The sequence below is a fragment of the Mastomys coucha genome, unplaced genomic scaffold (genome assembly GCF_008632895.1).
Source record: "Mastomys coucha isolate ucsf_1 unplaced genomic scaffold, UCSF_Mcou_1 pScaffold3, whole genome shotgun sequence".
In the NCBI taxonomy this organism is placed as follows: domain Eukaryota; kingdom Metazoa; phylum Chordata; class Mammalia; order Rodentia; family Muridae; genus Mastomys; species Mastomys coucha.
The window spans coordinates 25,343,327-25,354,127 of NW_022196909.1; the positions used below are offsets into that span (position 1 = coordinate 25,343,327).

A 10,801-nucleotide genomic window follows, 5' to 3' on the forward strand; every position below is an offset into this window, starting at 1 on the left:
CCTCCCTCACTGCTGGGCATTAGGACCCCTCCTCCCTCACTGCTGGGCATTAGGACCCCTCCTCCCTCACTGCTGGGCAGTAGGACCCCTCCTCCCTCACTGCTGGGCAGTAGGACCCCTCCTCCCTCACTGCTGGGCATTGGGACCTCACCCTCACTGGTGCTGGAAGACTAAATGACACTGTGTAGCACATGGCCAAGAGCTCTGTCTCTAGAGAAAATGTCCATAAGTGGGGCTTCATCGATGCCAATGCCTTCTCATCCTCTCAGGCAGAAGAGCGAGGGACTGGAAGGTGTTAGCTGCTGTCTTATGTCCTGGAGCACTAGGCTCTGGGCATGGCAGTGTGCATGCAACTCCAGCGCCTGGTCGTCTGAGGCAGGACCAGTCGTGGGTGCAAGGTCAGCATGGAATACACGGTAAGGCTTGGATCAGCCACACCACCTATTCCCTGAGAGAGAGAGAGAGAGAGAGAGAGAGAGAGAGAGAGAGAGAGACAGAGAGAGAGAGAGACAGAGAGATAGAGAGACAGAGAGAGACAGAGAGAGAGACAGAGAGAGAGTCAGAGAGAGAGAGACAGAGATAGAGAGAGACACACAGAGAGAGACAGAGACAGAGAGAGACAGAGAGAAACAGAGAGAGAGAGAGTCAGAGAGAGAGAGACAGAGAGAGACAGAGACAGAGAGAGATACAGAGAGAGACAGAGAAACAGAGAGAGAAACAGAGAGAGACAGAGAGAGATATACAGAGAGAGACAGAGACAGAGAGAAACAGAGAGACAGAGACAGAGAGAGAGTCAGAGAGAGAGAGAAAGAGAGAGAGAGAAAGAGAGAGAGAGAGAGAGAGACAGAGAGAGAGAGAGAGACAGAGAGAGAGAGAGAGAGACTGGCCGTCTGAGGCAGGACCAGTTGTGACTGCAAGGTCAGCATGGAATACATAGTAAGGATTGGATCAGCCACACCACCTATTCCCTGAGTGAGAGAGAGACAGAGACAGAGAGAGAAACAGAGAGAGAGAGAGAGAGAAAGAGAGAGAGAGAGAACTAGGATTCTGTCCCTCCCCAGGGAGGGAGCCTTTGGACAGACATCCTAGAAGGACAAAACAGGTGCCCTGGCTGCCTGACAGAGTTCAATATGCACACAGAACTCTGAGACTACCTGGTCTGTTTGTTTGTCCTCCGAGTTCGGTGGCTGAGTTTGGGAGTGTCACACAGCCTAGTCCTCCTGCAACACTGCTTCCTCGTGTCTCTACCATGGCAGACAACAAGGGAGAGGGGCAAGCGGATTACTGCCACCAGCAACTGCCCAGTGCCTCTCAGCTACCCAGCTCCTGGCTAGGAATCAAAGCCACAGAGAGTGGCCACTCTTGCCAACCACCTCAGCCCAGGCTTCCGGAGGCTTCTCACTGACACTGAGGCTCAAAGGGAATGTCCCAGTCAGCAACTTGACAGGGTCACCTGGCCTAGCCTAAGAATCTACCACTGTCAACACTTGCAGGAAGGTTAGCTTTGAAGAGTGAGGGGGTCACCTGGTCCCTAGAGGGACTCTCAGACCCACAGGGAGGCTTTCAGGTTAGAAGACTCAATGGCATCACTACACTGATGTAAATTATGTTCTTGCCCCTTAAATCTAAAACCACTTTAGAGTATCAGCAAAAGAAACCCATGTGGGGATATCACACTCCAAGGGAGCTATATTACACTTGAGAAGTTGAGCCATAAGACAGCCTTCCTACCAGCTTGGCCAGTTTTGCATTAATTATCTACACTGAGGCCTCCCCAGGCATTTGCCTTATATATGTGTGAAAGTTCAGAGGCTCGGGGTAAATGGGGTCTATCCTTACTCAATACCTTTTCCTATTACCCGTGTCCTTCAAACACACCACTCCGGGGTTCATGCCCATCTCTATGATGTTTTTCTATTCCAATTTCCGGGGAGGGGAAATAATTCTTCTATAGCCATAAAATTTCTAGAAAACTGATAACTGCATTTTCTTATTTAAACTATATTCATAGTTGGGAGATAGAAGATCTTAACTAGAAATGATGACCAGGAAGAGATCTTTATAATAATTTTTTTACTATTAATTTCTAATAGTAATAATTACCTTCTAATTTGTTGCACACTATGACTATTAGTTCGCAACTTAGTATAAAAGCATACGAAATAAATAGGCTCCAACTGAACTGCATGTACTCCAGATGGGGCATAAACCCATCAAATAGTTACATGAAGTTACCTTCACATGACAAAAGATCCTTGTCAACAGAATTCCACAGCCCTTCCCATAAACACTCGATTCATGGAGAAGGTACAGCCAGAAGGTGGCTTGATTGTGACTGGACGCAGGGTCACAGAGACTCAGGTGAGAGGAGAGCATGGCCACTCCGGGTTATACTCCTAAGCACAGAAGGAAAACTACAGCAGACGCGGAGGACTGAGGCTCAGTCACATCCTGACCCCACCAGTGGACACTCCCACTTGAGCCAGACACCAGAGAGTGACCCATCATCTCTCAGCAAAGCTGTTCCAACTGTGGCTACTGCCTGTCAGTGGGAACCAGAGCTCACTGTGAGATCCCACAGGTCCTCTGCAAATAGAGACATCCTGTGGACACAGGCTCCGTCCTCCATAGACCCTTTTCTGTCTTTCTAAAATCTTTGGTTAGAGCCACAGGACTTTCAAATGCATGGACCAGAGGGATCAGATGTGGTCCTCAAAGCTGATGCCCGGCCAAGGGAAAAGCGAACGAGGGAAATTCCATTTGTCAGAACCCTGGGCCTATTAAGCTCATTTCTATTTCAGTGTGCTTATAATTACACCAGGGCCCAAGGGCCTTTCCTAGGACGAGGGTAAACAGATGATCAGCCGTTCTTAGATCCAGAGTGAAGGGCACGCCTGCTGCCTGGGATGAGGAAGTGGCCTCAAGTCTGAGCTGCAAGGGGGTTATGCGATAGGAAGTCTGTCTAGAGACTCCTCTTGGACTGAGAGGCAGTTTTTTTTTAAGGCATGACACACTCGTCATCTGTCAAGCATGACACTCTTAGGTGGTTCCTCTTCTCCTGTTAACTCTCACGATATTTTCTTAGTTGTTTTCCAAGTGTTATTATGCTTAACCATCTGGCTGACTGCTTTAGCAAGGAACATAATTAAAAAACTTTACAAGGGTTAGGACTTTAATTAGATTATACAGTTTTTGATGATTAGTGATGAGGAAGGACTTAAAGAATTACCACTCATTTCCTGCCTCTATTTACTTATAGACACTGGTTCCCTTTATTTCTCGTCCCCCCCACTTTTCCCGTTACCCCACTTCTCCTACCTCTTCTGTTTCCCCCTCCCTTCGCTCTCTCTCCCTCCTGTGGCTGGGGATCAAACCCAGGGTCTGAGGCTAGACAAGTCCTCTACTGAGGTGCATCCTCAGCCCTACACAGTTGTTCTTTTTTTTTTTTAATGTCTTTTTTTATTATATTCAACATAATATATATTTTATACCAATCATAAAAATGATGGACATGTTATCAAATGAACATAAATAGATAAAGTCTTTTTGTTTGTTCATTTTGTTTTTAGTAGAGCATTAAAATCTTGGCTCTAACCGTGATACAAGCCCAAAATAAGAACAATTGTTAGACATTGGAGATCATTGTAATAAGGCTGTACTTCAATGTCCCTCACATCACCAAAGGATTTTACCTCCATTACTACACAGTTGTTCTTGACTGAAGAGTTTGAATAGAACCTTTCTGCACAATACTATTGAAAGGTGCCTGTGGCCTTTCCACCCAATTTTCCCTTGAAGGATTCAACACTGACACCAGGGAACCCAGGGCAAGGACACAGGACAGAACAGGCTGGTGGCTCTCAGGAAAAGCTTCCTCTGGTCCAAAGGGTCCTTCTCAGAGTACTCCCTGACCAGATGGATGGGTGGTCAGATCCTCAGCCATGTGGCACCCGAGGTGAGCAGCAGGAATCCTATAGCCCCTTTTGTCCTGTGGGGAGGACAGACAGATCTGGGAGGACAGAGAAGGCAGGCTCCAGGATGGCAGCCCTGCCACACCTCTGGAGGAGGCTGGAGGCTGGTTCTGGGAAAAGGTCTCTGAGAAAGAAAAGGGACGTGGAGTTGGCTGAGGACAGTGGGGATAACAGAATGAAAAAAGTGCGGATAAGGGGGGAAAAAGGCAAGTAAAATTGCCACAAAACAGCATGGCTCCCACCCAGAGACCGCAAGAAGCAGTAAGTAGTCCCTCCTAAGGGACAGACTGATTGGGAAGCTGGCAGACACCAGAAAGTCAGTGGACAATGTTTTCTCCTATAACCTTCCTGGCAGGGGGAACTGGTTCACAAGAGATACCTGTGTCCTTCCTTTTGGCGAACAGACCACGGAGACAATGGACCCTGAGAAACTGGAATGTTCCCAGAGGTGCCATGGTGGGGAAAGGAAAAGGCTGTGGCCCTACTGGCCAGAGGAAAGGGAGCTCGTGCATTTGACAATGTGTCAGACCATCCTCCAGGGGAAACTGGGGCTAAGAAGACAGAATACTCATTGCACACTCTGACCTGGGCTGAGAGCTATGAATACTTCTTCCTGCCCTCTCTTTAAACCTAACCCTCCGGTCAGGATGCAAAGGTGATCTAAGGCGGGGTGGGGGGCTGGACATGGTGGGGTGTCGGTCACTGGACCTCTCCCTCCTCTTCGCAATGTGACAGCACTAAGTTAATGTCCTCCCTCTGCTTTTCAGTGTGAACTGTCTCTAACTGGCCCGTGGAGAGCAGGGACCTGAACCTAGCTTGTTAGGACTCCAGGGCTCAGGCCTCCCCCTCCCCCCAGTTCCCCATCCGATCCCTCAACTTATACAGTCTCAAGGGAAAGCCTCTCTCAACTTATACAGTCTCAAGGGAAAGCCGGGGATGGCTTTGTGACTCCGTCTCAACAAACAAACAAACCAACAACCTCCAGCCCCCTCCAAATTATGTTTTAAAGTTTATGGGGTCACTTTTATATTGAGTACAAAAGAAACTAATATATTTGTACTTGATGTGACACAGATCTCAAAAATAATAAATGTAGGTGGAACCTCTTACCTGGTTCCGCATAAACCATAATGCCGGTGTTACCAGGCAGGGTAGATTTAGCTGTAGTTCTAAAAGAGAGTGCGCAGCAACCATGAGACTTTCAGAATAAAACCGGAAGCCCAAGAGTCTGAAAGGAGGGACTGGGAAGGGTTGCTGTACCAGGTACCTGCTTCATTTTCTGATAAAAGTATACAACAACAGCAAATTAGGAAGAGAAGGGCTGACTTCGGCTGCTGGTTAGGGAGGGACAGTCCATTGTGCTGGAGGAGGCATAGTGGCAGGAGCAAGAGGCTTCCAACGTCAGGAAGCAGAGAGAGAGAGAGAGCAGAGAGAAGACAGAAAACAGGGCTAAACTGCAGAGTCTCAAGGGCCTGCTTTCTCCAGTGACGCTCTGGCTCTTACAGGTTCTACAACCTTCCAAACCTGAGCACCAGCTAGGAACCACACGTTCAGACACTGGAACCTCCGGAAGACATCCCATATCCAAACCACGAAAGGCAGGGATGCCGAACGTCTGCGTGCTTTTCAACGCGTGGAGAGAAAAGGGAAGGGGGTTTGACTGTATCACTTGATGCTTCAAACATCAGTATCATGAACAATATAATCTATGGCTATTACCAAGCTAAGCAGCAAGAGGAAAGGGTTAGAAGTGAGCCAGGTTAGGTCAGAGAAGGTGTGAATGAATAACCAGTAAGTAACAGAGAATTATTGAGCACATTGAACAAACAGTCTCTTGGGAGAGGAGCCAAAGTAAAACTAGAAGAGACCAACTTTTTAGTATAAGAGTTCCTTACTTGCTATACAGTAAGTATCTATGTCTAAATACTAACCTAATTTTCTTTTTAAGGTCTTGTATCATAGCTCAGGCTGGCCTCCATCTTGCCATCCTTCTGCCTCTACCTCTCAAGTTCTGGGATTACAGCGATGCACCTCGACATCTGGTTGGCTTAACCTTTTTATTTAATTAAATGGAGTCAGAGAGGAGGCTTTTTAAAATGTATGGGTTTATGTGCACATACTGTTTGCTAGACGTATGGTGCATATACATGTTTGTGTGTGCCCACATAAATACATACGTGAGAAGGTGAGAGATTAAACTCTGGGTATCCTCGATGAATGAGGACATCAACAAACATGCTAATGTGGAAGTGGGAAATCTCATGAGCTCAACAACTAAAAAAGAATGACAGTAAATCAAGGATGCTGGGAAAGGAAGAATTGATATTTACATATCAATGATAATTAAATATAAAGAGACCATGAATTTTCGAGGAAGTAGGCTGGGCACAGAAGAAGTTGGGGGGAGAAAAGGGGAAGGGGGATGGTGTGATTATATTTTAGTTAAAAATAATAATAGATATTTATTAAGGGGGCTGGAGATAAAGCTCACTGGTTAAAAGCACTGGCTGCCCCTCTAGCAGACCTGGGTTCAATTCCTAGAATCCCTATGGTGGCTAAAAACTATCTGTAATCCCATTTTCGAGGGCTCGGATGCCCTCTTCTGGCTTCTAAGGGCACTGCACACACACAGTATACAGACGTAACTTCAGGCAGAATATCCATACATACACAATAAAATAAAACTTAAATATTCCTCAAAAAACCCATTGGGTGTCTTTTTCCATCACTTTATATTATTTTCAATTTTTTGAAACCGCTCTTCCAATTTGTGTGTGTGTGTGTGTGTGTGTGTGTGTGTGTGTAGACATGTGTACACACACTCATGGAGCCAAGGAAAGGGCACCAGACACCTTCTCCCACTTTCCACTGTATTTCTTTGAGGCACTATTTCTCCTTGAACCTGGAGCTTTTTTATAGACTGACAGTGTATAGAATTCTTCCAATGTCTGCCCACCTTATCTTTTGAGACAGACTCTCTCCGTGAACCAGCTGGCAAAGCTGAGCGGCCAGCAAGCTCTCGGGATCTGCCTGTTAGTGCCCCCACAGCTCTGGGGTTACTGATACACATTGCTAACACAGGCTTTTTAACATGCGTGTTGAGGTCCAGACTCAGGTCCGCATTCCTGCACGGCGGACACCTCTCCATCACACCTGTGAACCTTTTCATTAAGAGGATTAACCACGTCTCACCATAAGAAGTCCTAGTACTGCCACCCGACAAGCTGAGAAGGTACTATGCGCTATGTGGGGATGGTGGCCAACCATGGGACCAAGGAGGACAGGGGTTATGGTGCCATGCCACATCCCCTGCTGGCTGGGGATCGAGCAGAAGAGCTAAACATCACACGTTTCCATCCTAAAGGGACAACAAACATTTTTCAAAGAGTGCTGTAAGGCCTAAACTCAATAAAAAAGTCAAGATATGCCAGCTGGTGCTGCAGGCTAGAGGCCCCCGAGTAAGTGTGAGCTCAAACTGATAACAGGGATGCAGGCTCAGCACAAGACCCTATAATGTACTCAGTCACCTGACCATGGCCAAGCTACCCCTTCCTTATCTACAAAATGGAGTACTGCTCCCCGGCACCCACCCTTCAGCTCTCCTCCAGGTGCCTCCTGTCTATCATACCTGCCATTTCTCCGTATAATTTGCAAAGCCCCCATCTGTAAGTCTGCTGTTGTTCTTAGTGGGCATGGATACAAATTTGAATTGAACAGATGATTTCATGAAGTCGGCCTTGAAACTGAGCATGCTTCACAGAATCTATTCCAGGCAACAGAGTGATGAGCCCTCTACGAGCAGCTCAGTACAGCAGGCCTGAACTACTGTCTGCGGGCTGGAATACTGACTAATGAGAACGTAGCACATCTACACTGTGTGCCAGCCTGACAAAAGCAGAGGCTTTTTCCTCAGTAAGAAACTTCTCATTTTGTAATATCTTTAATAACACCATAAAAAGCCATTTCTATTTCAGGAATAAAAAATGGTTTAAACTAACAAACTCATTTGAAGAAGACTCCCAACGGATATTATCCAAATTATCTGGATTTGGAAAGCAGACACTAAACAACTATTATTTAATTTAAGTTACAACAAAATTCTGTAACTTTCAAAGGAAATATAGTAAGCTCTCTTGTTGCTATGACAATGCCTATGTCTGAGCACACTCACTAGTAATGTAATTGCCAATACAGTTAATCCCTGTGAAAGACAAAGAGACAGATGGAGACTCTCAGACAGGACAGTAGAGAGCGAGCTGAAATCAGAAGACAAGATGGTGAATTCCCCTTACAACAAAGCATCCCGACCAGCCAGCAGAGACAGTCAGTTCACACTTACACACAGGACAGCATTATGCACACTTTAGCCCTTCCCTTCCATCTTACAATTACACACACAAACCGGAAACGTATCAAATGAAGAAACAGGAGAGTCAAAAGAGTCAACTGGATTCTGAGCCACTGAATAACAAGAAGGTTGAATTTTCCTCAAGCTATCACAATGCCTTTTACCCTGGAGTTAGTGACAGTTGGGAGCAGGATGTGGAGTCTGTGTGACAGAGAATACAGATCTTGCTGTGAATCTGGTTTTGAGACATGTATAAAAAAAAAAAAAAAACAGAGCACAATCTACGCAGTGGGAGTGGCAGAAATTTCATGGAAACGGTTCATTTCAAGTCTCTCTTCACCTCTTTGTGAACCGCATTTCTGCCTCAGCCCACATCTGCTGTGTAATGCTGTGAAGTATGCCCGTAGTGTTATACCACATCCTGGCCAAGATCTTTAAAAATAATGTCCCCACAGTGGTCCATACAAGTCCCAAGGCTGAGCTACTGTTGGATGGATATACAAGACTGTTGCCACCCCTACACACACACACACACACACACACACACACACACACACACAGACACACACACGAAGTGATTAGCAGAATCCCAGAACACAGGGAGTCCCAGAGCCTCCCCGTCAAAGAAGCTGGTAGAATAAGCACACAGGTATCACCTGAAATGTGTTAAAATGTGAAATCCCGAGCAGGACAGCTACATCGGGAGCCATATCACACAGTCCAGGAATATATAAGGATCAATGTTTTAGGGCTCTAAAGTAGGCAGTAAAGGGTTCACCTGGCATTCCCGAATCCCTAGCACTGCCTGAGATCAGGTTTGGTGGCACTCATCTATAAGTCCAGAATTTGGAAGGGAGAGGCATCCTGGCCAAGATCTTTAAAACGGAACCTGTTTGAAAATGGCAACTTTCCATTGTTTCTGAAAACTATTCAAACTATTTATCAGGATGTTGGGACAGACCTAAAATGACAATGACAACCTGCAAAAAGCAGAGCTAGGGGACAGAAAAAAGCTTCAAGGACCCGGGTCAGACTCAACGATTGGTCAAAGTTATAAATTATCCACGGGCTTACCTGGCCCAGCCTCCACGGGCCAACTATTCCACCCACCATGACTCACAGCGACAATCATGAGTGCTCCATCTTGCCTAAGCCCAGTCGCTTAAATCCTTCTGCCAGGTAGCCAGCTGGGGTTGTGTCCTGTGTCCTTGACCATAGACAAACCCCACCCCCTTTACCTTTTCAAAAAGCTGCCCTCATAAGGTGAGCTTCTATGCCCACAGAGTAGTAAGGCTTTTGCGGAGGACCAGTTCGGTCTTATAGGCACTGAGTTTGGCATCCAGACCAGATCCCTAAACCTGTATCCCAGCAGGGACTGAGGTGAGTCATGAGTACTGAGTACTCAGGCAGCACTAAGTACCATCGACTTCCTCACCTGAAAAGCTAAGAGTGTCCGGGCTAGAACAGGGCATCATCAAGGTACCCACTCTCCAACTCTCACCAGTCCGGCTGCACAGCAGCAGAACTCCCTGGCCGCCCACAGGGGTGGTGCTGGCCAAACGGTACCCACTGTCAAAGGACATGCACCTGTCACCCTGGGGTGGAGCTTTAGGACGTCTTTCCTCTGCCACAGCCATGGTGGCAGCCCTACAAGTGCTCCCTCTGGCAGGGTTCCGGAATGAGGAGAGCCTGGCAGAAGCTTCGAGGAGCACCGTACATTAAGCCCCTCTAGAATAAAACACAGCCATCTTGGATTTCTCAGGCGTGTCGCCCTTGAAGTCCCCTCTCTGTCCGCGGTATGTTTCTATCTCTACTTTGGTTTGGAGTTCCTATCTGAAGGAGTCAAGGCTCTGCGTGGCATATTAAAAAGCTCACCCAGGCCTTTCCCTTGTTTCTGACAAGCAGACAAGGCCTTAGGTAAAAGACACCCTTCCTACATGATCGAAGACAGGATCCTACGTAAACCTCGTTTAAATCACTATTACGTTTAATACTTCCAGTACTCAGTCATTTCCTCACCCTCCCTAGTTTTCTTTAGAGTGGGACCTATAAGCATCTGAGCCCAGCGGCCTCTTCGCATCTTTCCACGTCATCTGAAATGTCTACGATTAATGTGCATGTTCTTTTTATTCGTGTTAACCCGTCTTGTGTAATTCTCAGGACAAAGCCAGAAGAAAAACACTAGAAAGGAAGAGGCGAAGTTCTGTCTTTCCCCAGTGCTAGAAATATGGCCTGGTAAGTTCCAACCCCTTCTCCCCATGCAAAATTTAGAGTGTTATCCAGCTTCTGTAGGGCATGCAGACACGTGACCATTCACACTGACAGTGCTGAGTGAGGGGTGGATTTTTGCTTTCTTTGCTTGGAAGCACACCTGGACATATGAAGTGTTTTTAAGTTTTTTGCAAGGGAAGAACGTGCCTGTCTTTATGCAGGATCCAAAGCTCTCCTACTTTCTTTTTTTTTTTTTTTTTTTTTTTTTTTT

At 46.6% G+C, this 10,801-nt stretch overlaps 1 protein-coding gene across 6 annotated transcripts in view; it reads right to left on the reverse strand.

Moving 5' to 3' along the window:
* The window catches only part of Bves (blood vessel epicardial substance), a 34,475-nt gene that overhangs the window by 3,570 nt on the left and 20,104 nt on the right, over nucleotides 1-10,801 (reverse strand). The window lies entirely within an intron of this gene.